Source organism: Petaurus breviceps, unplaced genomic scaffold (assembly GCF_028583685.1).
Source record: "Petaurus breviceps papuanus isolate PSGF00001 unplaced genomic scaffold, PetGlider_PUasm1.0 79, whole genome shotgun sequence".
Lineage (NCBI taxonomy): Eukaryota > Metazoa > Chordata > Mammalia > Diprotodontia > Petauridae > Petaurus > Petaurus breviceps.
Window position 1 is genome coordinate 449,676 of NW_027186523.1, and position 26,361 is coordinate 476,036.

The 26,361-nt window shown below is 36.4% G+C and overlaps 1 protein-coding gene across 4 annotated transcripts in view; it reads right to left on the reverse strand.

Moving 5' to 3' along the window:
• LOC138175776 (ATP-binding cassette sub-family C member 9-like) overlaps positions 1 to 16,222 on the reverse strand; it is a 204,294-nt gene extending 188,072 nt beyond the window's left edge. Inside the window, exons 1-3 of one of the 4 annotated variants that reach the window (XM_069106236.1) lie at positions 15,921 to 16,222; positions 14,790 to 14,874; positions 12,895 to 13,097 (exon numbers count right to left, since the gene is read on the reverse strand). The gene's annotated coding sequence lies outside the window, so the exon portion shown is untranslated. Of the gene's footprint in view, positions 1 to 12,894; positions 13,144 to 14,789; positions 14,875 to 15,187; positions 15,305 to 15,920 lie in introns of those variants that run through there. The other 3 variants (XM_069106237.1, XM_069106238.1, XM_069106240.1) reach the window with 3 other exon arrangements.
• Between the last annotated feature and the right edge of the window lie 10,139 nt (positions 16,223 to 26,361).

Below are 26,361 nucleotides of genomic sequence, written 5' to 3' on the forward strand. Positions count from 1 at the left end.
TTTCAAAGTAAATAACCCTTGATAAAAGTTAGATGATAGCTGTTAAATGGAACTGAAACGAATGGGGGAGAACATCACTGGTGAGAGCTCAAGCTGATGGTAGTAGAGAAGAGATATCCCAATCTCTTAGCATACCCCTAAAGCCCTGAAACATAGATGAAGCCAACCTAGTGCAGGGATAGCCAACCAGAGAACATACCCAGTACATAAGCATCTGTCAAATGACCTCAGTCCCAAAGGGATATTCAATAAAAGATATTTTAAAAACTTTTAACAAGTATTTCTTAAGTGGCCACTATGGCCAGGCATTGTGCCAAGTCCTTTATACATGTCTATCATCACAACACCCTTGAGAGATAGGTGCTATTGCTATTCCCATTTTACAGATGTAGAAACTAGGGCAGACAGAAGCTAAGTGACTTACTGAGGGTCACACAGCTAGTAAGTGTCTGAGACCAGATTTGAAGTCCTGTCTTCCTGACTCCAAATCCAAGACTCTATCCACCATGCCATCTAGTTACCTCAATATACAGTTACATTCTTTCTCTTTCTCTGTCTCTCTGTTTCTCCATTTCTCTCTTTCTTCCACACACACCACCCCAGGCTCTATGCTTGTTTAGTTCACATGACATAGAGGTACCCATGTGGGAAAAAAGCAGGGACCTGCTTCTGGGAAGACATTTTTTCATTGCCCTGCCATGTGTGTGGAACAATTTCTTAATTGACTGCATAGCCTGAACAGGCTACATCTTTAAAATTGCCAGTCTTGAATACTCTCGTTCTTTTCTCAGAAGTTGGGGGGGGGGGGTGAAGGTCCTAGAAGGGTATGAAGGTCCTAAAGGGGGTGAAGACATAAAAATAACACAGAAGAGTTGTTATGAACTAGAATGGACTCCTTCCTTACCCCATCTTTTAAGCCCTCTGGCCCTGAAAAATGGGTTTGGGGTTTTGCTCCGTTTCCTTTGTCCCTTACAATTCTAGATTCCAGTAATGAAGTCTCTGGATCCAAGAGTTCAAGCCATGGTGACCTTGGAGGCAGGATTCCATGCTGAATGCTGGCAAGAAAGCCCTGGAAAGCCAAAGTGCTAGGACTCAAGCCATGAGAAAGAAGATTAACTTGGAAATTGGCAAAACCCATACTCTATAGGAACTGAGCTATTTTGTGAACCAATCCACCTCCCCTTCCCTGAATCTGAAGTGGTATAAAGTGATTATGTTTTCTTTGTAAAAATTAATCTATTAAATAGTTAAATAGAATCAGGGTTTATGGAACCCCCAAAATTGGAGAATCCAGTAGATAGGGACTTGAGACAATGGCAGGGACTATACACCCAAACACTCTCAAGGATACCAGAGAAACCTGGGAGAGGGGTAAAATGTAACATAATTGACCTTCAGATAGTGAGGGACAGGGTAATCCCTGCTGAGACAGACGATCAAAGACAGAGAACAATGATCTCATATTTTGTCAAATGTTCATAGCAGCATCTTGTGGTAGCAAAAATAAAAACTGAAAACAAAGGAGATACTCAGCAATTGGGGTGGGAAATGTCTCCACAAATTGTGATATATGAATATAATGGAATATTATTGCATCATAAGAATCTGTACATATAAGGAATTCAGAAAAACATGGAAAGATAAGTTTGAACTGACACAGACTGAAATCAGTATAATCAGCAAAATATGATACAAATGAGCACAATAACGTAAATGAAAAGAATATTAAAATAAAACAGAACAGTATATAATTATGATAGCCAATCTCATCCCAGGATATGGGAAAAAATGCAATTTCCTCCTTTTGTTAGAGAGGTGGGAAAATATAGACATGAAAAGTTACATATATAGTGTCAATTATGTTCACTGCCAAGTGGTTTATCTTTGCTTCAAGAAAAAGATTATGGGATTGAGTTAAAGGATAAGTGAAGATAGCTAAAAATGACTGATTTTAAAACAAAACGCATAAATAAAACTTTGAAAATATATTTTAAATGTGTAGGAATGAGCACATAACCAAAATATCCCAGCAAAGTAAGAATAAATCTCTATAACATTATTTAGAATAACATATTAAAAGTTCACATTTAAAATTCACCTCATGTGGCAAAGTCAAGTCTTCCAAATTCACGAAGCTCCAGTCACACAAACTATTATGTACCTAAGTTGAATTTATTAAAAAATCTCTGTCTTCTAATAAATAAGTTTGCTGGGAACCAAAGTAGAAATTCAAAATCTTAGAGAAAAATTGAGGATTGCTAAGCAATGTAGCAGTAAGATAAAAATGAATATGAATAAACAAGGGTGAAAATAGCCTCATTGATGCTCCCTTTTTGGACTCAAGAAGAAAACAGAATCCCTGAATATCATATATCATAGGAAATTTTTGAGAAATGACTATAAAATAAGCTCTCTCTCCCATTCATTCTCTAGCTCTCTCTCCAATTCATTCTCTCTCTCTCTCTCTCTCTCTCTCTCTCTCTCTCTCTCTCTCTCTCTCTCTCTCTCTCTCTCTCTCAGGGGTAGGGGTGTTTGTACCTATGTATGTGTTTTCTTTCTCAAATGAGCAAATTCATAGTTACTATATTTGGTTCTTCACTTCTTTCTGATGGTATGATCATTACTCCAAAGAGTTATTTGACTTGTCTGTGAAATTATCTTTAGAAACAGAATGCAAATACCACAAGAAAATCAGTCTTATCATTTGATATTTGTGCCCTTATTTTTTGTTTATGGAAAAATTATTACACTAATCACCCATCTTATTCAATAGAATAGACTTTATGTTGACTGGCATTTGATTGTATCTAAAAGTTAGATCCACCCATAAAGGACATATATGACCACTCCTCCCTGGCATTCTATTTGTACTTCTCTTTTATACATTCTACCCTGTATTATTATTATTGCATTCATGTCCTCCTTATTGGATTATAACTTCCATAAGGATAAAACAATATTATTTCTCACAGTACCCACTACAAGTATTTAATAATGTTTACTAAATTAAACTGAGCATCATTTAGGCCCTGAAGTCAATTCCAAAAGGATGATACAGTTCAAAAAAATGTTTGGATTTTCAGCAGCCTGGTTCAATCATATACATAGACCCTCACAAGATTCCTGATTTGATGAGGAGACACATTTGTTTAGATGAGTAGGCAAAGATGAGCTTCAAGGTTCCCTCCAGGCTCTGCCGGCTCCATACCTGCTCTGTGTATCTATACTAGGAAATACTAAGAATGTGACTGAGATGGTTGGTGGAAGAGATGATAACCTTGTTCTTGGCATAGCTTGGTCTATCTCCCCACATCTCCCATATACATGTAAGAACAGAAAAGGATCAGAGTTTGAAAACTAGGGAAGTCTTGACGCTGTTTTGTCATCATTGGCAAATAGGACTTACATGGTTTATAGTCAAGCCTACAGATATTAAAATTGAATGGTTTGTGCAATGCTCACCAAAAGCAAGAATGAAGTAACTCACAAAGACCACTCCAATCCCAGTGACTAGGACGTTGAATCAAAAAGATTATAGGCTTGAGCCTAAGGAAACTAGTTACTAGGAATAACTCTATAGTGTGTTCAAGAGTACAACGCCTGAGGCTAAGAATCTCCTATTAGGGAAATGAGTGAAAAATCATAGCTAAGATTCTTAGATGAACAAGCAGTTCACTCCACAAGTAAAAAAGAAGGCTGAGAAGCTTACTTCCCACAGGGAAGTTTTTTTTTTTTTTTTTGCTGGCTAAAATAATGGTGTCTGCCTCTTCGAAAGCAATTGGCAAGAAAAATCCCATGGATTTTAAGCTAAATGATTAATTAGCACCTGATCTTTCCTTTCGGATGGAGAAGGAAACAGCAAACCACTCCAGCATCTTTTTCAAGAAAACCCCAAATGGGGTAACAAAAAGTCAGACATGACTGAACAACTCAACGACAACAACTTCCCTTGAGACAGAGAAAGCCAAGGATTTTAGCTGATCCAGAAGCTGCAGGCCATGAAGTAGCATCCAAAGAGCTAAATCCAGTAGAGGTTATGTGTGCACCTGAATAGTATTCAATCAACAAGCATCTGATAGAAATTACACATATAACTAAGCAGCATCCAAAAGTGTTGCATGTGAGGGGGCGGCCAGGTAGCACAGCAAGTAAGAGCACCGGCTCCAGCGTCGGAATGACCTGGGGATCGAATCTGGACTCAGACACTTAGCACCCACCCATAAACACATGGCCGTGTAACCTTGAGCAAGTTACTTAACCCCAATTGCTTAGGGGCAGCCAGGTGGTTCAGCAAGTAAGAGCACCGGCCCCAGTGTCAGGATGACCTGGGGAGCAAATCTGAGCTCAGATATTTAGCACCACACCCAGAAATAACTGGCCATGTAACCTTGAGCAAGTTACTTAACCCCAATTGCTTAAAAAAAAAGTGTTGCATGTGGTAGATACTATGAAACCAATCAGTAGGGACCAGGCCAAAAGGAAGGAGGAAAAATACACACGTATGTGCAGAAATCTACTTCATACAACAGGGAAACAGAAGGGAAAGGAGAAAGAGGAAAATAGAAAGGAGGTAACAAGGAGGAAATTTTTTAAAAGGCCAATTTAGGGAGGGATTTGTCTTAAGCAAAATGAACTCTTACCACTGGTGGATCATGAAGAATGTTTTAAAAAGAAGATAAGATAAAACCCTATGATTAGGCTCTCAGGAGGGAAAAAAAAGTCGAGGGGTGAGAAAGTTGAAAAAATAATTACATCAAATCTAGACTACTGACGCTAAGCACATTCTATCTTGCCGGCCATCCTCTTCTTTGCAAAGAGGCTCTAAATCCAAAAGCAAACATTATATTTAGAAAAGTTAGAGGCCTTTCCAATAAGATCAGAGGTAAAGCAAGACTGCTCATTTTTATCACAACTATTTAATATAGTACTAGAAATTCTAGCTATAGCAGTGACCAGAAAAAGAAATTGAGAGAATAAGAACTGGTGAAGGGAAAATAAAATTATGTTTTGCTGACAATATGGTCTACTTATAGAAGCCAAGAGAGTCAATTAAAATTAATTGAAAATCAATAACTTTAGCAAAGTTGCAAGGAATAAAATAAACCTAAGCAAATCATCAGCATTTCTGTATAATTGCCAACAAATCCCAACGGGAAGAGACAGGGAAATTTCATTTAAAATAATTACAAAACATATAAAATACTTGAAAATGTACCCTACTAAGGCCACACAGGAATTATTTAGACTACATAATATTCTTTACAAAAGTAACAACAGATCTAATAACCAAATAAATATTAATTGCCATGAAAACATTATCTAAATATTATCTAAATCCTGCTTATCTAATGCTACACCAATAAAACTACAAAATGATTCATGAAACTAAAAAAAAATTAAGTTACAGCAGATCAAAGGAAATGGCAATGAAGAAAACTTAGCAGTACCAGATCGCAAGCTATACTACAAAGTAATATTTAACCAAAGTGACTTGGACTGGTTAACAGGTAAAGAAGTCAATTAGGTATACAGTACAGAGAAATAAACAAATACAACATTGCGTTTGTTTTGCAGGGATAAAATTCACCATTTGACACAAACTGCTAGAAAAACTGGAAAGTAGTTTGGAAGACCAACAGTTTACATAACATATGATAAGCTCCAAATGGATGCATGATTTAGCCATAAAAGGTAATATAAAAAACAAATTAGATTAACAAGGAAGAAATTACCTTATAGATCTTTGGAGAGGAAAAAAGTTGATAACCAAAGGAAAAGAAAATGGGCATTTTTCTATAAAGTTAGGAAATTTCTGCAATACTAAACCAATGTGGCTAAAATTATAAGAGAAGCAAGTAAATGTGAAAAAAAATCTTTATGGTAAGATTTTTTGATAAAGATCTCATTTCCAAGATATAGATGGAAGTGATTTAAACTTAAAAGAATAAGAGCCATTCCCAAGTGAAAAATGGTCAAGAGATATGAATAGGAAATTCTGTAAGGAAGAAATAAAAGTTACCAATAGCCAAATTTTTAAAAATGCTCCAAATCAGTAATAATTATAGAAATGCAAATTGAATCATCTATCAAGTTCCATTTCACATCTAGAAAATTAACCAAAAAAAGGAAAATGATAAATGTCGAGGGGCTGTGCAAAAACAAGTACATTAATTCATTGTTGGGATTGTAAAATTAGTCCAGCCATTCTACAAAGCAGTTTGGAACTATATCCAAAAGCTACTAAACTTTGTATATCCACTCCTACCAAAGAGATCAAAGAAAAAGAAAGAAGACCTATATTTCCAAAAACATTTATGTTAGCTTCTTTTATGATGGTAAAAACAAAAGTGGAGCCTATGGGGATGCCCAATGATTAAAGAATGGCTGAACCAATTATAATATTTGAATTGTAATACTACTCTATTAGGCTATATGAAATAATGAAGGGGATAGCTTCTAAGAAGTCTGGGAAGACTTGTATCAACCGTTGCAGAATGAAATGAGCAGAACACAGAGAACAATTTATACAATAATAGCAAAACTGCAAAGCAAACACATTTGAAAGATTTAGAAACTCTGATAACACAACAAGCAACCATACCATGATTTCGGAGGACCCATGAGCAAACATGCTATTCACCTCTTCACAGTGAGATGATAGGCTTTGGGTGCAGATTAAGCCTTTTTTTTACAGGACACTGTAGGAATTTCTTTTGCTTGTCTATGCATAGTTTTTACAAGGATTTTTTTTCTTTTCTTTTTAATGAGAATTTATTTTGTCTATGTATAAGTTTTACCAGTGTTTTATTTTTCTTTTAATGGTTTTGGGTTTTTTTTCTCTTAAAGGGGGGGAGTGAAAATAAATGTTTGCTAATTGAAAAAAATTATAAATTGGGGCAGCCAGGTGGCTCAGCGAGTAAGATCACCAGCTCCAGTGTCAGGATGACCTGGATCGAATCCTGGGCTCAGATACTCAGCACCACACCCAGAAATAACTGGCCGTGTAACCTTGAGCAAGTTACTTAACCCCAAGTGCTTAAAAAATATATAAATTAATTTAAAAGAGACAGTATGATGCAGAGGAATTTAACTCAAATCCTGCCTCTGTCACTAAATGCATGACAATAGGCCTCAGTTTCTTCATCAGTAAAAGGAGGATGTTGGCTTAGATGACCTCCAAGGTCCCTTCCCTTTCTCTGTACTGTAAAGAAAAAAAAAATGATGGATCATATTGCCATGAGATTCAAAAAATCAGTCAGATTTATGTTTTGGCATTCCTCAAGAAATCAAATTCAAAGTTCACAGCTGTTATGGCACCTGCCAAGAGGGAGAGGATTTTGAATACTATGAGATGCCCCTCACATATTGCTAGAAAGGTGAATCACTGTATCAGTGCTACCAGCAGCTTTATAAGAACTGCCCCCACCTACCAACTCAATGGGCCTTCCAATGAAAATACTAATTATGTTCTAATTAATTGTATTTATAATTGGTTATAAATATAAACATATTCATGATTCTTTTACAACAAAAGGATACTACTGCAAAGGAACATCTATCACGTTCACAAGCTTACTAAAATGAACTGGAAAAGACTATGAAGTAAAAATTGGTGAAGGAACAAGGAATAGGGCAGACATCCTCCAAATTCCACAGCCATTCAAACAACAAAATTAGAGGCAGTATAGGCTGTAGCAGAGAAGTTTACTTTAAATCCATGGGGATAGGGGAAATGTCACTGGATTTAGGGACAGAGGATCTGAAGAGAGCTCACATTCACTATCCCTTTCCCTGAACTGCTTCCTGGAGACAGTTGGGTGGTGCCACAGTGCACAAAGTGCTACGTCAGGAGTCAGGAGGCCCTGAGTTCAAATTCTACCTCAGACACTAGCTCTGTATCCCTGGACAAGTCACTTCCTCAGAAGATAACAACAGCACCAACATCCTAGGGTTATATCAAATGAGATAAAAATTGTAAAGCACTTCACACAGTGTCTGAAATGTGAGCTATTATCATTGTGATGATCACATATGTGATCTTGTGACTAATCCTTTAACCTTCCTGGGCCTTATTTTCATTATCTATAAAAATGAAGTGGTTGGATCAAATGGCCTTTCAGGTACCTTGCAGTTCTAAATCTATGTTGCTGTTTGGGGGGTATTTTTGCTTTATAATTTTTTTTAGATTAGACAATTTTGAGTTTCTACCACATGCAATATATGTATGAGTGTATATGTATGTATGTATGTATGTATTCTTCTTCTAGTGGTCTTAAAGATTCTTCAATTTAGGGGGTGGCTAGGTGGTGCAATAAAGAGAGCATCGGCCCTGGAGTCTGGAGTCAGGAGGACCTGAGTTCAAATTCGGCCTCAGACACTTTTTAACACTTACTAGCCATGTGACCTTGGGCAAGTCACTTAACCCCAACTGCCCAGACTTTCTCCCTCTAAAAAAAATAAAATAAAATTCTTCGATTTAAATATGGCATCCCAAAAATTTTGTTTTAAACATTTAAGGAAGTTGTCTGACTCTTGCTGAAGTTACCAGCAGTATGTAAGATTCTAAAATTGCAGAATATCTGTTTCTCTATTCTATGTACAAAATCTCCCTAACTTCAGAGTTCAATCTTTCTAAAATGATAAGCTGGAACATCAACTGGTCTCCTTTCTTCAAAATTTAGAGAGCAGCACAGAGAAGACTGTATAGTGAATCAACTGTTGAGTCATTAAGAGCAACTTAAAAAGAACCCCTTCTAAGTCATCCAAGTATTAACAGCTTCTCTTTTCGTATTTAGTAAATGAGTCACACACACACCCTTATAATGATATAATATCACTATCATCTCTATTTCTAGCCATTTTTACCTTTTAAAAAGATACTTCTCAAATGTAAAATATACAGGTAAGGTAATATTTGAAAAATAGTAACAAAACATTATTGCTTTAGCCTGGGGAAAAAAAAGATAATTAAAAATGGCTTGAAGCATGACTTTAAATTGGTATTACTCCTTTCCTCATTTTTAATGTATTCATCTGTTGAATATATTTTTGGTAAAAATGGGTTAAGATAGAAAAAAAAGTACTTTTTTTTCTTTAACTGAAATTTTTCTTAGATTATTTTAATTTGGTAGAAAGATATTGGGAGAATTCAAGGATATGCACAGCAAATGTGTAAATGATTCAAATATAAGGAACAGGAACATCCGTTGAATAACATTCCAATACTTAGATGAAACAGGTATTGTTTTTCTTTAGCTAGATTTTAAAACTTGAACCTTGATCAATATTATTGCTATGAGAAAAATGCCTTGAATTTACCTAACACATTTCTTCTAATGATTTCTGGGTACTATATACATAGTATCTTAATTCGAAAACATTCTCCTTCATTAAGATGGAATTGGATTTTAGGGATGAGTTATGAAAATAACCAAGAAATACGACTTGCTAAGATTAAAAACTTACCAAGAGGGACACAACGAGGGATCTGAGATTTAAAGACTAGGCAACAGTGTCTATAAATATTATGTTCTCCTTGTTTTCTAAAAGATCAGAAGCACACTCAAGCATGCACTTCACATTAGTAACATAAAGGTCTTTAAAAATCATTTCCTCCTTCCAATTACAGTCTTTTCATCTCATATATTGCCCTTAGTTCTCAATCTGTTCCTTCAACCCAAATCTCTCATTTAAATCTCCCCTCCCACTTCCTGAAATCTCTTTTTCCCTTTTCACTCAACTTTCTTTCAATATCACAGCGATATTAATACAACCTAAAGAACATTAGATATCATCTGATCCTACCTTTTCCACTCCCTAAATTGAGGAGAGGAGAACCTTTCCAACATTCTTAGTATTTTCTTTTTTCACATACTCGGTTGACAGTTGTTATCTCTCACCCTATTCCATTAATCATTGACTACAGGTATTAAAATACTGCTCCAAGACCCCGTTTCCCAAACTGGGGGTCTCCCTTCATTTGGAGGACTTCAAAGTGACAGTAAAACTCATGTCAAACACTGACCAATGATCAAAATATTGGGAAGATCACTAAGCAGCTCTTTGCTGTTTTCTCTACTGAAAAAGCTTCTCATGAACAAGGTGCTGAACAAGATATACATTTTTATCTTAATAAATATTTGATAAATTTCCATAGTACCATTAGTAATATCAGAAGATGTTAGAACTGGAATGGACTCCAGAGATCACTTGATCCAAGCTATTTCATCGACTAAGGAAGAAACCAAGGACTCAAAAGAAGGAACCTGTCCAAGATAACACAACAGGTTTGGTAATACAAAATCTAGGTCCCCTAATTTATCCTTTCCATTGTTGATTTATGTGACTGTGTCTTTTTTGGGCACTGAGAGTGAGATATATATAACACTGTGTGTGTAGCAAGATCCTCATAGAGTTCATTCAGTGTTCACTTTCAATATTAATTGATGGTAAAATTTATCATGATATAAGATGCCTCAGAGCATTTCATTCTTACTAGCCATCTCTGACTACAAAAACGGATAGATTCTAGGAAATGATTCACCATTCCTTCAGATGGGTATGTGATAGATAACGGGGTGAATACCAAGAGTTCTAGCAGGGGATTCTTCCTATTTATTTTGGCATGCTGTATACTCTGAACACATACGTATTCAGTAAAGCTTTTATGTGATGATAGTGATTCCCTGGACTAGACCAATATCCTACTTAAGGCAAAGAAATTTATTTTCAAGTGCATCCGTGATTGCTATTCAGGAAGCAAAATTTCTGTTCCTGAGTAAAATTCTTGACATTTTTCAAACACATACACTTCTTTGCAAGGCTGTGACATTACAGAGTGTAATTGATCAAGTGGTCCTAGGCTGAAATGTTTTTCCCACAATAATGGAAAGGCATAATCCAGTCTTGCTGGTGAATGTCAAATCATAAAATGCAAGTTAATTTCATAACTCTATGGGGTTTGGGTGGCCTGCAAGGGAAAAGATTTAGATTTACTAAATTTTTAAAATATATAGGGTAAGAAAGAAAAATATAGGATAAGAAAGTCAAATATTTTTGATGATGATGACAGTTCTTTCAGGAGAGTAGGTAGTATTTATTTTTTCATTTACAGGTTCCCAAAATGTATTTGAAAAAGATGCCAATGATTAAATTCTGGTAATATAAAAAAATTTCAAACAAACTTATTTTTGAAAATACCAAATACCTTTTGCATATTAGGGATATTGATGTTTTCAAGCAATATTTTAAGATCAACTGTGTACAAGGTGTCCCAGAAGTCTTAGTCCCATTTTAAGCATTAATGCAACTAAGTCTTCTGCAACATGAATAAAAAATGTTGAGGCATGCATTGAGATAATTTTCAACAGTATCCCTAACTTTAAATGGGGGGGGGGAGGGCATAGAACACTAAAATTCATTAAAGGTCATTAATTACTAATTCCATAGCAAAATTACTAATAAATATTCCTATTTTTAAAAATGGATAAATATTGAAAGTCAAGGGACCTGAATTCAGTTATTGCTATCAAAATACCATGTAGAATTACCAGGTCATTTGGTTCTTTGACTTCTTCATTTCTTCATCTGAAAATGGGACTATGGCAATCTGAACTATAAAGTATTGTTGTTCCAAATTTGTAAATAAGTATTGTTTGATAATCATGTCATTTACTTTTCCAACAATCCAACCTCCACTGAAGGTGCAACACTTAAAAAAAAAATTCTGAGGGTTGTAAGGAACAAAGGGAAGTGTTATTGTGAACTGGCTTCTTAAATTCTAAGTGTAAAATGACTAATATAATTTTCCATCCTTCTCTAGTACTTCACACAAATCATTACTTCTGAGAGAGTCTCTATTTTCTAGACTTTTAAAAAATATTTTCACAACCTAGAATAGGTATCATAAGCAATGTTTTAAAAATAATCTTACGGACAAAGTAAATTTGTATGTTGGCTATGCAGTTCAATTCAGCAAAGTTTTATAGCTTCGAACAAGCCATTGTGTTTATTCAGAGACTGTCTCAATCTCTATAGGTGTGCAAACCATAAAATTTTAAATGTAATCTTCTTATCCATGGCTAGAGCTTCCTCACCAAGAGGTTGGAGAAGGTACCTCATTGTCCTCTATTTTGTAGAAATCATCAACAAAACGACCAACAGATACAGTTTTTAAAGAAAAAAATTATTGAAGAAATGTCTGAGGATTGAAAACTCTGACAACCAACTAGTCAAAATAAACACTAGTTAGCCATTTGGTGGCCAGAACTAGGTTTACTCTACTGCTTTTAAGCGACTGTGGAGACTCTCCATTTTTAGAAGGATAAAAAAAAGCAAGAATGGGTCGCAATAAATACGTAAGGTAAAAAACAAATGACATGGCCACGTGCTTGCTACTGCTTAAAACCACTACGGAGACACCTGTGCTGCTACCTTCTCCACGAACACTAATTTGCTAAATTTTCTCAAGATCTTGTTTCCACCCAAACGACTTAACTCCTAATACCCCCAAACACTGGAAAACAACCCGAGAAATCATTCCATGGGGAAAGGAAGAGAAGCGCACAGAGACTTTTGAATGTTTTCCATTGGTTCAGGAAAGGCAGCTTCTAGGTTTCGCATCTTCCCCCCCCCTCTCTCTCTCTCTCTCTCTCTCTCTCTCTCTCTCTCTCTCTCTCACACACACACACACACACACACACACACACACACACACACACACACTCTCACACTCACTCTCTCCCCCTCCCCCAAGGCTCCGTGCAAGCCCGCACAAGGTCCTGTAGATTAAGTCACTGGGGTTAGGAGAAGGGGTTGGGGGTACTAGAGAGGGAGAAAAAGATTAGACTCCCTCCCAGCGGTTGCTGAAAAGTTAGACCAAAATGCGTCGCTTACCTTTAGTCTTAAAAGAATTTTTAAGAGCCCGTGCTGCCCTCTTACTATAGGAGTATTAACTTGGGTGGTAGAGTTTGCCTTCGCAAATGAAGCACGTAGAGCCCTGCCGCGAATTATTTTTAGGGTGGTCTGAGATCAGCTGCTGCCTCCTATCGAGTTTCTAAATTGCACGAAGTGCTCTCTCGCACAGACAGACACTGTTGCTTCAGAGGCAGGAAATGGAACGAGAGACATCGAGAGAAGGCATCCGATTTAAGACCCCCCCCCCCCCCCCTCCCCCCCCCCCCACCTTGTCCCAAATGCTAATCGCCTCCTTTCTAGCGACCCCGCTTGAGGTACAAACTCTCTAGGGTTAAACGTTCTTCTGGGTATATTTTAAAATTTAGTATAGCATTCCTTTGCTGAACTGATTTAGTCTCTGAAAGCCACTCAATATGAAGATTCTCACGAATTGTATTTTCAGTATCAAAGACACATAAAATAAAGTACTGGTTTGTAATGTGATTTTTTTTAATGGAATCACTACGTGCATGTAGACACATAGTCTTATTAGCCACATAAGGAAATAGATTTGAGACAAGGGCCATTTATTTCACAGTGTTTCCCTAAAGGAATACCATTGAGTGTGTAGGATAGCTAAGCAGCTGTATCGTATGTGACAGAAACATTTCTTTGGGTCTTGGGTGCCCTCTAAGATGCTTGACTACTTTTGAGGTTCTTCCTGAGCAAGGTCGGAGCTAAAGGGATCACGCAAGCACAAAACTTAGCTCCTAAAAAGGGGGAGGTTGGTTCCCATGAGTGGAGTGGGTGACTCTCCACCTCTTCGTCTCTTAAAAATCCTCTATAAAAAAAAACTTAAAAAGTAAACCACCTTTTCTGATCCTCTTAAACAATTCACCCACCGACGCCTTAACTGAAGCTACAGAAAGAAAGACGGTATAGATCTCCCTGACTCTATCTCCCTGACATTCAGAATGTTTCACTAAATATATATTTTAGTTACTATATAAATTTGTAAAAGCCGGGTTCCCAGAGCCATAGGAAAGAGCTAGCAGGCGGTGGCATGACTCCCACGTGATGTCAACATCAGCCTCAAACACCCAGTATGGACATTGGCCTCGGAGTTAACTCCAAGAGACAGGTGAATGACAGCAGCCTTTCCTCATGTGGGCTTAAAAAAAAAAAAAAAAAAAAAACCCGAAAGGAAGCAGACCTAATTACATAAACGGAGTTGTACTCCAGCTCTTCTAGGGTAGACTTCTCAGTCCCTGGGAATTCCAGGAAAGGAATTAAACTCTGCAGAAGGTAGTTGTACTTTTAGAGGAAGCACACTTCGCTTTTGGCCAGAGAAACGGTGGAACAAACTTATTGATTGCAGTGTCAGACGGAGACTGACGTCTCTGCTTATGCAAAGCAGCAATTTGTGGTTAAAAGAAGTCAGGATTTTGTTCCCTTGTTCTGCAATATAGGAGATAGAGGGGCCCAGCCCTAACTTCAAGTGCCCACATACTGATGCCCTTAGCTGAGTTTCCCTAGGGTCTCTAGAAAAAGACAAGTTCTTTTATCCCTGCAACAATTAGTTGGTCTGTCCACAAGAAAAGGGCAGGGGAGGGGAAGGGAGGGGAGGAATCTTTCCCTCTTTTAGGACGGTTTGATGTATTAAATTGCTACTCTCGATGGTGACCACCAGAGATTATATTCTGCTCTGTAGTAAATTGATCAGGTAATTAACCTCAGTTGTCCCTTCATTTTTGCCAATGTGTTAAGGTAGCCTTACATTCTCATCTAATCTGTCAAGTCAACCTATTAATAAGTGTTTATTAAGCACTGAATTTGTGCCAGGCCCTATGTAAGACCCCAGAGATACAAAGACAAAAACAAAAAAAGCACCTTACCTTTGTAATGAGGAAAACACTTTCTTGGTTTCCAATCTGGAAACCAAAAGATACTTTGCAATTAGTAATGATGGTAAGAAGCAACCTGGTAAAAGGGAATCAATTGTGAAAGAGGTTATTTCAGAGTTAAGAAGACACATTCAAGTCTCATGGCTATGTAACCCTGAGAAAAGAGGGAACTATAGGCAACTCTCTAAGACTTTAATGTGTGGAGTAGGCTGACATGCATTGGTAGAGGGAGTTTCCTCAGGGGGAGTTCCCTACCAATAAAATCTTAGGTACAGTTTAAAAAAACACCCTTTCTATTAGCAACCCTCTAGGTCTAATTCTAACTATACTGGTGGGAAACAGACATCGTTATTTCACCACCCACCCACCACCAAGCTATTCCTCCCTACCCTTCTGGTGTGACATTTTCTCCGGTTACTCCCTCTGATCTACCCCTCTTGGTAGTGATTTTTCTTTCAAACCAGGCTGAGCAATGAAGGTTTATAACCGCCTCAATACCAGTCTGAGTCGTGAACTAGACACAGTCATTGCTTCTGATTCATTTGCATCTCTGCCCTCTCTACCCCATCCAACCCCACCCCCTGCAGCCAAAGTATTCTCTCTGACTTAGGAAATTGTAAAAAAGAATTTATAATTGTCTAATCTAGCTCAAGGCCTTGACGTTGGGAAAGGTTGAAGGCTAAAGGAAAAGGGGACAGCAGAGGATGAGATGTGTAGATGGTATCATAGAAGTAACAAACATGAATTTGGACAGACTTTGAGAGTTAGTGGAGGACAAAAGGGTCTGGTATGCTAGGTCCATGGGGTTTTGAAGAGTCCGATATGACTAAATTACTGAACAACAAAAGCTCAAGGCTTTAGCTAGAAAACCTGCTCTAGCAAAATATCAGTTTTAAATCTTTTTTTTTCTCTCAGGAGCCACAATTATCCCTCCAACTGTATTCTAGTTTAGCAATAGTTTAGTTTAAGGGTTTTGATTCTAGTTTTTTTCTAGTTTAGCAATGAAGATGGTTGACAGCTTCATCATAAAGAGACAAGGGAAACATTTAAATACAGAAAGAGAAACAGATAATCTTGGAACAGAAGGAGGGAAATGGAGAAGAGGAAAAAATGAAAACTCACCAGGTGCCCTCTAAAGCTAGAGTGGATTTCAACAATGAATTTCAGAAGCATCAGATCCTGTCAGAAGGCAAGCCTCTTTACTGCTGATGTTCCCAGGTCATTGATGACAGAAAGCAGGCCCTTGCAACTTCCCTTCAAAGTCTCCTACCAAGTTCTCAAATCCTCACTCACCTTCCCTCTCCCCACAAGTACAAGGGATGGAAGAAACCAGCTCATGACTTAGTCAGGCTCTTCTGCCACTCCCAAGATCAGGGCAAGTCTCCCCAGTAAATAAAAGCCTACAGTATGGAGAGTTCTCTCTCTGAAATCAGGAGGCATTTATCTCTAGTGTCCTTACCTCCTAGATTATACCTGGAGTAGGCAGGACCAAAATAGCATAGGATTGATGGCACATAACCTGCAGAAATTAAAAAAAAAATAACTTGTTTAAAATAAAACTTGTGCTAGGCAAGATAACTATTCATGTTCTAACTTAATTACAAAATAGATTTCTGACAAATATGACATAATGCAGTTTGTATTTAAAACTAAAATATGTAAACAAAATGCCTTTGTAGATGTGGTATCAGTAATTACAATCTACCTGCTGCTATTAAAGGCCCTTTATTTTTCCTGCCTCAATTCATCCACAACTTTTTCAGGAAACCTCTATTCCAGACAAACTGAACTACTTCCTGGTCTTTCTTGCCTTGGTGTCTTTGTTCCTACTGACCCCAATAAGTGAATTGACTAAATCACATGCACACACACTGATTCACTCACTCCTCAATGGCCTCCTGTTCTTCCTTCAAGACACAAATGACATGTCATATCTTCAATGAACCTTCCCTAACTCCATCTCTAACATGTAGCTAATAAGGATCCCTTCCTTAAATTTCTCAGAGCACTTTGCTCTCTTATATTATATAAAGTTATGTGTCCATATGTAGTCACTATCCACTTTTTATATCTGCCTTTTTTTCCAGAGACCTAGTGAGTGCCTTACAAATATATGAAAATGCTGTCTCTCCTCCAAGAATGAAAGTTCCTTAAGGTCAGAATCTATTTCAATTTTGTCTTTGCATCCCCAGTACCTTGTACAGTTCTTGGTAGATAGTAATGTGTGATTTTTATATTAATTGATATGTATAATGAATATGCTAATAATTTACATTTCTCAAGAGCTGCTTCTCTGACTTGGGGCATCAGAATTAACAATGGGGCTTGAAATGATCAAACAAACCCTTGACGATGCTCCCACAATTACTAGCATTCTTGTGCCTGTGTACCTTAAGTGAAGGGAATCAAAGATTGTAGAACATCACAGAACTTTGGTTCTGTGCCTTGAAGGCCAGGGGTAGTCACAACCCCCAAAGACTTGATTCCAGAATTGTATTGTGGATTTGTGGACTTATTCTGGGAAACCATTCAAGCCCTGGGAAACAATTGTTTGTAATCCACCTTTCCCCTCCCTTCCATTTATGATTTATGTATATAGTCTCTGCCTTCACTTCCTCAAGGTAGAATTCTAATCAAGAGAAATCCAAATTTGCAAATCTGTTCCTCATAATGAAACTAATTAATTAAATGGCTACCCGATTACTGGTACTTTATCTCTGACCTGCTATTTCTTCATTCTCAGGTTAGAAACTGGCTCAGTAAAATTCTGTTAACAGATTCTTGAAATGTTTTCCTGCTTGACTGAAATAATAGACAATTAATAGCTATTTGTTGGGCTGATTTGCCCTTCTGTATTTGTGCAAAATTTTCTAAGAGTTCTATATTACAAAAATTGGATATTTTAAAGAACTTAAGACTGAAATATACTGGGGCTTGCTTCCAAGTAAAATTAAGAATTTAAAGAATCTGAAAAATTTGAACATGACAACTTATAGAAGAAAGCAGAATTTTTATTTTGGTCCTAAAAGCATTCTAATTGGATGCCTATGTTGAGCTAGTTATAATGTTGTACATGACCCCATTCTTGCTAATAACAGTGATGATGATTGTGATAATATAATCATGATGATAATAACAATGTATCTAGAAAGATATAACAGGTGGCTAGAAGGAAATGGCAAACCACTCCAGCATCTTTGCCAGGAAAACCACAAATGAGGTCATGAAAGGTCTGACATGACTGAAACTGAATAACAACAGAATTATGAACCACAAGCTTACTTTCTTTTTATAAACTAATAGACAAATCTCCACACTCTAAAATTACAAATCCCCAAATGTCATAAAATAAGAATGTTGAGATACAAGCTGATTTTCTTTAGACTCACTGATAACATCCTCAGGATAACTCCAGTAGCATACAGGACAAGAAAAATGCCATATACCTCATCCAATCTCTACATAGTTTTAATTTTATAGCCAAATATACTTTACTGGAACTGGGGCATCAGAACAGACAGAACTGTTACCCACAACCACAAAGACATAAAATGCTGTGGTCCATAAACAGTGGGAACAATAGTTTCTTTAATTAAATATCACCTTACTTATATACACTAAACTACAGCTTTCAAAATATAGAGACCTAATGGAAGAAACTAAAACTATGTGGAAACAGGATGAGGTACATTCATCCCTTTCATATTGTCTGCTACTGGAGTTATGTTGAAGATGTTTTCAGTGAATCTAAAGAAGATAGGCTTATAGTTCAGCATTCTTATTCAGTTGTAAAGGGGAAAAAAAGCAGTCTTTTTTTTTTCATCTGTACAATGGAACACAAAGACTTACTTTTAAAAAATAATACTTGGACCATTAATTGACCTCAGATTGTTTGTATTTGAACCCCAAGAAAAAAAGATGAGAATGAAATAATAATAATAATAATAAATTTTTAAAGCTTTGTTAATGTTTTCAGCTTTTCTTTCATACCCCTCCAGTCACATATGCAGATACTTCTACACCAATCCATAGTTAGCCTTTCCTTGTAAGGAAAAAAAAAACAGTCATAACAAACTAGCACCACATATGAAACATTCCATACTCGTTATCCGCCACCTCTCTAGCAAAAAGAGAGAGATGAAGCTTCTTGTGTCTTCCTTGAGGTCCAGGTTAATGATGAGACGATATAGACTTTGTGTTCTTTCTCTTCACGTTACTGTAGCCGTTCTGCATCTTGTTTCAATAATTATACTTTCCTATGTTTTTCTGATTCCCTTATATCCTCAAGTCTCTTATTATGCAATAATATTCTGTATGGCAAATCTGGACCCCATAATAAAAAGCAAAGGTCCGTATAGTCAAAGCTGCGGTTTTTCCAGTAGCAATGCATGGCTGTGAGAGTTGGACTGCATAAGGAAAGCTAAGCACCACAGAATCAATGCTTTTGAATTGTGGTGCTGGAGAAAACTTTTAAGAGTCGCTTTAGACAACAAGGAGATAAAATCAGTCAACACTTAAAGAAATTAATTCAGGATACTCACTGGAAAGTCAAATATTGAAGCTGAAGATTAAATGCTTTGACCATATAATGAGAAGACAGAACTCATTCCCTGAAGTTGGGAAAGATTAAAGGCAAAAGGAAAAGGGCATGGAAGGGGATGAGATGGATAGATAGTACCATGGAACCAATAAACATGAACTTGGACAGACTTTGAGAAATAGTGGAGGACAGAAGGGCCTGGCTTGCTATGGTCTATGGGGTCATGAAGGATCAGACACAACTGAATTACAATACCCCCCATTTCTTTCCTGTACCACAATTTGTTTAGTAATTAATTCCCTAGTTGATGGGTGCTCAGTTTCCAATTATTTGCTATAACAAAAAAAAAGTGACATTATGAAGATTTTGGGCAAATATGAGAACTCTATGTCTCTTAGGTCCTTGGGATGTGTAACTAGTAATGGGATCTCTGCATAAAATGGTATAGGCATTTTTGTCACATTTTTGCATAAGCCTAAATTATTTAACAGAATTGACTAATTCACAGCCCTACCAAGAGTATAAGTAATATGTCTTGACTCCCAAAGCCTCCCCAATATTAACTATTAACATTTCTTGATTGACAGTTTCCAGGTGTGAGAAAAATCTCAATGTTGTTTCAGTTTATAATTGTTTTATTATTTCGTGATTTACTTCTAGTCATCATTATCATCAAAACTAACTTTATCGCAGTGCTTTAAAAATGACAAGACACTTTAAAAATAAGGTCCTTGAAAGAAGAAGCTGTTCCATTTTTGTCTTAGCCTCCCCAGCAATGAGACCATTGCTTGATACATGTAGGCTCCTAATAAATGCTTGTTGATTGGTTGATTTTGAGCAATATTTGATATTTTGTTAAATAGTTTGCAGTTATGCTGAGAATTTTTCATGTTCTTTGATCGTTTGCCTATTAGGAAATGACAAGAAGCAGCCTGGTAAGAGAACTTATGTATTTGATGCAGCTTATATGGTATAGTGGGTAGCGCACTGGAACTGGGCTCAGAGTCAGGAAGATCTGAGCTCAAATTCAGTCTCAGATACTTACTTATCTGAGTGACCCTGAGCAAGTCACTTAACTTCTCTTTGCCTTAGTTTCCTCATCTGTAAAAATGGGGATAAAAATAGCACCTATCTTTCAGGGTTATTGTGAGAATCAAATAGATAATAAATGTAAAGCATGTATTACAGTAAGCACTATATAAATATTGACTATTTTATTATTTGTGTTACTTCCCTACCTTTCTTAAATATCAAATTTTTCATGATGATATTTGAGGAAAAGTTTTTTTTTAATTTCCAGTTTTCTTCTTAATCCTGACTTCATTTATTTTACTCGTTGAAAATATTTTCAATTTTATGTCATTAAAATTATCTATTTTATTTCTATGATCATCTACATTCCTTATTTGGTTAAGAATTCTTCTTATAATCATACTTATGAAAGCTATCTCCATCATTTTTCTCCAATTCTAAAAATATGTTACATGTTAGCTCAGGTGTCTACTTGGAATCTACTGAGGTAAAAATTGTAGAAAACACTGATCTAACCTATTTTTTAATCAAGCTCATGCTTAGTTTTCCTAGCAGTTCTCCTGAAACAAGGAGTCTTTCCCCAAGTACTTGTAGTTCCTGGGTTTATTGAACATTGTTTTATTGGATCTGATTGTTTCTGATTCTAGCCTCCATAATCTGTTTCACTAATCTACTTTACTATTTTTAAACTGATTTCAAATAGTTTAGGTTAGTCTTTTATGACCTACTATTGGGTAACATCTGGACATGCTGCTTCATTCCCTTGAGGTTCAAAGGCCTTTCATTCTTCTAAATTAATTTTGTTATTATTATTGTCTACCTTAATCAAATAACTCCTTGGTAATTAGATTAGTAGCACTAAATCTGACAATGTGCTATAATTTTTATTATATTTGGAATTTGTGTCATTCTGAAGCTTTTCTTCTCACTTTACCAATACATTTATCAGAATTTATCATTCTCTCTATGAGACCAAAGCATCCAGGAATACTGGAAGCTTAAAAATCCCATCATATTTTTATATTGGTATTTTACATATTACTGAAGATGTCCAGACCTTAAAGACTCACCTGAAATTCTTTTGAACATAGTTTTGGTATAGCATTATGGAATAATAATGATCATCATAAATGCCTGGCATTCATACAGAATGTTAAAGTTTGCAAAGCAGTTAACTACCTCAAGTTATAAGCTATGATCTAACTTTATTCTCACAACAACTCTAGGAGGTAGGTACTATGATTTTCTCCATTTCACAAATAGGAAAATTGAGTTAGACAGAGGTGATTAACCCAGAGTGCCAGAGCTAGGAATGTCAGATCCTGGATTTGAACTTAGGTTTTCCTAACTATGGGGTCATCCTCTATCTATTGCCCCACCTAGATGCATCATTCGAAGATGATTGGATTCAAACCCAGACCTAGATTCAAGTCCTGCCTCTGATGTATGCTGACTGTGGGACACTAGACAAGTCACTTAAGTTTTCAGTGCTCTAGGCAATTCTCTAAGTCTTTAATTGCAGTTGTTGTCATTGTTGTACAACAGAGTCATGTCCAATTCCTTTTAATCTCATGGACAGTAGCATGCTAGTGCCATCCATGTGGTTTTCTTGGCATTTGCCATTTCCTTCTCCAGCTCATTTTACAGACAAGGAAACTTTAAGTGACTTGCCCAGGGTCACACAGTTAGTAACTATCTGAGGTCAGATTTGAACTTAGGAAGATGGGTCTTCCTGACTCCAGGCCTGGTACTCTCTATCTGCTGTACCACCTGGTAGTAATTCACTTAACAGAAATAAGGAAGTTTGGTAAGGGAGAGAGGGAATGAGGAAGATAATAAGTTCCAAAAATCTGGAATGCTTTTGTGTGAACTGAAACCAGAACATCTTTGATTCATTTCTCTTTACATCAAAGGACTTTTTTCACTTTGAAGTATCCATGATTTCATGGATTTAGGGGTTTTTTTTACATATCTCCATTGCTAGAGCAATGCTTGGTTTTAGTAGGTACTTCTTGCTATCATTTTTTTAAAGAAAGAAAAAGCTAAGCAAAGTTTAAAGAGATATTGGCAGTAGCACAGTAACAGTATGAAACTTTAATGGTCTTTTCATAAAACTAACAGAAAAACAAATAAGAAAAACAGATAAGTGAATGAATTGTTGTATAAACTTGATAAATCATACATTTTAAAAGACTAGAAAAAATAAACAAAGTAAGAATAGAGATAGGTCCTGTAATTTCATTGACATAGAGAACAGCCAGGGTGAGGAAACTTTGCTACTAATTCATTTCAACACCTTCTGTGCAACTCATAGAGTTGCCTAGAGTACTGAGAGGTTAATGAACTCTCCAGGATCCCACAGCCAATGTGTGAGAGAAAGGCTTTGGACCCATGTCTTCTGAGTTTTGACACTGGCTCTATATCCATGCTGCCTTGTTGGAAAATCAACAAATTAACAACTCCAATACAATGACAAAATCTTGAAAATTAAAAGATATAAACAGATTTGAACATTTAAATAAAACTGTAGCAGTTGTGGGGCATCTAGGACCTAGAGTCAGGAAGACTCATGTTCCTGAACTCAAATCTGGTCTCAGACACTTACTAACAATGTGATCCTGGGCAAGCCACTTAACACTGTTTGCTTCGGTTTCCTCATCTGTAAAATGAGTTGCACAAGAAAATGACAAACTACTATAGCATCTTTGATAAGAAGATCCCAAATGAGGTCCTAAAGAGTCAGACATGACTGAAATGATTGAACAACAACATAATAACAGTGGCAAATAAAACTGAGTTAGTTTTTTGAGAAGACTAAAAAAAAAAGAAATAGATGATGCTAATTTATTACCTGACCTAACTTCAAGAAGAAAAAGAGGAGGAAATAAAAGTAACAAAATAGAGGAAAGAAAAAGAATTGTCAAAAACTGTTATATACAATTATATGCCAGCATAACTGACAGAGAAAGCCAATGAATATCTACAAAAATTATAAAATAATTAACTAACAAAAAAAGAAATAGAACTTTTAAACATACCAATCTCATAAAAACAAATCAGGTTGCTATGAAATAATACCCAAAGAGAAAAATATAAGTAAAACAAATTTATAAATGAATTATATCACACATTTACATAGTAATTAATACCTAAACTACAAAAGGTATTCTCAAGAATGAAAACAGAAGGCATTCTTCCAAACTGCCCCCCCAAGTGATTTTTTAATGTTAGGTCTGACAATATCATCCTCCCTCCCCCACTTCATCACTCAATAAACTCTAATGGCTTGTTATTACCTCCAAGGTTATATATGAAGTTGTCTGTCATTTGAACTCTTCATAACCTGACCCCTTCCTACTTTTCCAGGATGACAATTTACTTCCCTCCATGCAGCCACATAGAAACAGTTATTGTTCCTCCTGGGACGTTACATATACCATATCAGCTCCTCTCCCTGGAATGCTATTACTTCTTACCCAGGCCTCTTACTTTGCCTGGGTTCCTTTAAGACCTTCTCCTGGAGGTCTTTGTCCTTCTAGTACCTTCCCCTCTGATATTAACTTCCTTCTATTTTGTGTATATTTTGTATGTAATTAGTTTACTTACACATTGTCTCTTTCATTAGTAAGTGATGTCTTTGGAACCTAGGTAGGTTTAGCCTCCTTTGTATCCCCATTGCTAAACACAGGGCTTGGAGTACAGTAAGCACTTAAGAAATATAAATAAGTTGTTGATGGATTGACTGGCCTTTACTAACCATATGTCTGTGAGCAAATCACTTATTCTCTCCGAACCTATGCTTCTTTAACTATAAAAATGATATTATAATATCTGCACTACCTGCCTCATCGGATTGTTTTAAGGAATACATTTTGTAAACCACAAAGTGCTATATAAATGTAAATTCTTTCATTTCCCAATGGATAAATGGTCAAATGATAGGAAGAGGAAGAAATCCAAGCTTATTAATAACCACATTAAAATGCTCTAAATCATTAATAATTAGTGAAATGAAGATTGAAACAGCTCTGAGTTATCATATTATACCCATTAGATTGACACACTTGACAAAAAAAGAAAATGACAAATTCTGGAAAGGTTATACATTAATGGACTTTGGATGAAACTATAAAGTAGTCCAGGCATTCTGGAAAGCAATTTGGAACTATGTCCAAAAACTATTAAACTGCACATAGCCCCTGACTCAGTGATATTCTAGTAGGTCAGTACCCCATGGGAGATCAAAGAAAGATGAAAAGGCCCCACATGTACAAAAATATTTTGTGGTGACAAAGAATTAGGATTTGAGGAGCATGTACATCAATTGGAGAATGGTTGAACAGGTTATGGTATATGTACGTGACAGACTGCTATTATGTTGTAAGAAATGAGGAAAGAGATGGTTTTAGGAAAAAAAACTGGGAATATATATATAAACTAATGCAAAGCAAAGTAAAGAACCAGGAAAACAATTTCTACAATAATAACAATACTGTAAAGACAATCAACTTGCAAAGACTTAGGAACTCTGATCAACACAGTTATTGACCACAGTTCCAGAGGACTCATAAGGAAACATACTACCCACCTCCAGATAGAGAGGTGATAGACTCAGAGTATAGACTGAGACATAGATATGGGTATATTGGACCTGGCTAATGCAGGTATTTATTTTAATTACTATATGCATTTGTAATGAATTTTGTTTTACTTACTTCCGGAGAGGTTCAGTCATTTCAGTTTCAGTCTGGGAGGTTAGAGAGGGAAATAATGTAGACCTAAAGGTAAAACAAAATTGAAATAAAAGATGAAATATGGCTTATTTTTATTATCATCAAGATTCTTACCTCATCTGTGCCGAATACTTAGATGAAGGAATTGTGCTTTAGGTTACCCTAGGAAGGAAATATGGTAGTATTCATAATATATCCCTTTTAGGAGGTGAGCAACATGTGTGAGGAAAATTTGTGCTACTTTCCTTGATACCATTAAAATTTGTGAACTTGAAATTCCAACCTTAGGAACTTCTATTCCATTCCCAAAAACAACACACATGTGCTGACCTGGCCACATATAATGTCATGAGGATCCTCATTAATTTAGGCTCATCTTTCCCTCTTTATGTCTAAAAGGTGCTTAACCTAATTGGACATGCATAGTAGGTTTGTCATCAAGGACTGAGAATGTTCCTATTGTTTATCTTTTATTTTCTGAAATGTTGTAGTTATCAATATAAAGTCATAAAGCTCCTATTTTTAGAATGTTGAGCTTTCATGTGCAGCAATGTTGCTCCCTCTAGTGCAGAGTTAAACAAAATACTGTGGGGGATTAAACCTAAGGCCTTTCTGATGAGGTGTAAACCTTTTCCTTATGACCCAAGGATCACAAAAGTTTTAACTAGAGGAGATCTTATAGTAAATCTAACCTAACCCCTTACCCTCTCACTACAGATAAAGAAACTGAAGCCCATAGATGTTAAGCAGCTTTAAGTAATTCATGACCCTCCTTTTCGGAACCTCACACAGTCACCTATTTTTCCACTTTCTAATGAACTATTAGAGTCATCAGTATAAGTTCCATAGCTAGCAATTATTAAAGTCCACCATCTAGGAGACCCCCTCCACTCAGAATTCCAGTGATTCAGAGATGTAGGCTACAGATGTGAAAAATCCTCTGTCCTGCTACCACTTTTCACTTCCTCATCCCCATCCATGTCAGCCTTACTCCTGCTCTGTCCCAATCCTGCTGGGCCTCATGAAGCTTCTCTTCTATTGTTAAGAAACTGTTTTTCATATTTGACTTCTCTCACTCTTCTTCCATCTCCTTAAAACTACAGAAACTTGACCACATGCCCAGTCTTCCACCCCAAGAAAACACTACATCCTTGACCTCCCTCTCCATTACGGGATATTCCTTCTTTCATCCTCACCTACAGACACAGACATACACACACACACACACACACACACACACACACACACACACACACAC